At 61.0% G+C, this 1,879-nt stretch overlaps 1 protein-coding gene across 1 annotated transcript in view; it reads right to left on the reverse strand.

Annotated features, from left to right (window-relative positions):
- Nucleotides 1-1,879, reverse strand: part of LOC104619288 (solute carrier family 2, facilitated glucose transporter member 1) — a 6,935-nt gene that overhangs the window by 4,534 nt on the left and 522 nt on the right. The gene's annotated exons all lie outside the window — the stretch shown is intronic.

Genomic DNA, 1,879 nt, shown 5'->3' on the forward strand with positions numbered 1-1,879 from the left:
CGCTCGGCCCTCCACGGGGGAAAGGAGCCTTTCCGCGAGGCCACCGGGAGCTGCCGCCAGCAGACGCTGCTGCGTTTGCATCGCTGAAGCCAGGGTGCACCCCCATGCCAGCCCCGATGCATCCCCACCCCAATTCTTCGCCCCGATGCATCCCCATCCCGCACCCCAACTTACCCTGATGCATCCCCATCCTGCACACCGATGCATCCCGATCCCAATCCTCCTACACGGATGCATCCCATCCCAATGCATCCTTATCCTGCACGCCAACCCCAATCCTGCACCCCAACTTACCCTGATGCATCCCGATCCCAATCCTCCTACACCCCAATGCATCCCCATCCTGCACCCCAACTTATCCTGATGCCGCCCCATCCCGCACCCCAATGTGCCCCAATGCATCCCCAGCCTGCACCCCAACCCCAATCCTGCACCCCGATTTATCCTGATGCATCCTCATCCCGCACACCAATGCATCCCGATCCCAATCATCCTATGCCCTCATGCATCCCCATCCTGTATCCCAGCACCAATCCTGCATCCCTATTTGTCCCAGTACATCCCCATCCTGCACCCCGATGCGTGCCCAATCCCGTGCCCCAGCGTATCCCCACCCGAAAAGGTAGGACGAACCCTGTGCCCAGAGCACCCTGCTACCCAGGACAACGTCCATCCCGCCCCGCCGTGCCCCCGATACAGAGCACCCCAAATCCTTTGCCCCGTCAGTTCTGCACCCCGAACACAGCATCACTCACTGGGTGACTCACCCCGAAAATACACGGCCCATCCCTGGCCTGAGCCCCAAGGGCTGAATCCTGAACGCAGGAGGGAAGCTGAGGCAACACCCACAGTGGGGGGCACCCTGCTTTGCTGGAGGAGCTGTAGGAACCGGAGCTGGGTCCCACATCACCCAGAGCAGCACCTCCCAGGTCAGGAGAGGATGGAGGAAAGTCCTTCAGCCGCAGGGGAACGCCGCGTGTCCTCGGGATGCGGGGGCCGGGCTCCGACGCAAGGCAGTAATTACAGAGCGCCAGCTCCCTGCGGTGCCGGAGCTCGGGGAGAAATGAGGGCAGATGCCGGAAAGCAGCTCCCCAGTGCGCTTCCAGGGATTTCCCAGCTCGATGCCGTTTCAAACGCTGCTCCCCTCGCACGTCTCCGGAAGGGGATGCTCGCTGCCGGCCGAGCACGAACGCTGCCAGCATGGATCAGTGCAGGGGACGGCGAGCATGGGTCGGGATTTTTTTGGTTGGGCGATGCTTTCGGCAGATGGATGCATGCACTGTGGCCATGGGTGCAAGCGCCGAGGGCGCTGGACGGCAGTCGCAGCCTCCAGCCGCGTGAAATCCTGCTTGGGCCACTCACTGTGATTCAGTACAGCTTAATGCACCACCTCGAATAAAGGCAATTTGCGTCTTTTTTGCTCTTTCCACACCGATGGGGGTCTGGGAAGTTTTTGCACGGGGTCTTCTCTCCCACAGGGAGTTTTTTCGGTGCTCAAGATGAGATTTTGCAGCCCATTCGCTGCTAATGGGATTAATAAGCTCGCGGCGCGAATCCTGCCTTGGTGTTTTTAATCACTTGGGATGGCACACCAGAGGCTGCGACGACGCTCGGGGACAGGCTCGGCTCCTGCGCAGCAGCAGCTGGACCCCGGTTTGTCCTTCGACATCTTTCCCTGGCAGCTGAGCTTTACCCAGGGCACGTCGCAAGCACCACGTGGGATTTCCGAGCCCACGTTTCCAAGCTTTTAGCACCTCAAAAAGCCACGCCACTTGGGGAAAGCCAAGTTTTCCAAGGCTCCCACCTACCCACCAGCCGCCGGAGGGTCCTGGCGCTACGCTGGGGGAGGGAGCACACACGTCCCGCTCTCCTTCGCACG

This window comes from Phaethon lepturus, unplaced genomic scaffold, assembly GCF_000687285.1.
Source record: "Phaethon lepturus isolate BGI_N335 unplaced genomic scaffold, ASM68728v1 scaffold40024, whole genome shotgun sequence".
NCBI lineage: Eukaryota > Metazoa > Chordata > Aves > Phaethontiformes > Phaethontidae > Phaethon > Phaethon lepturus.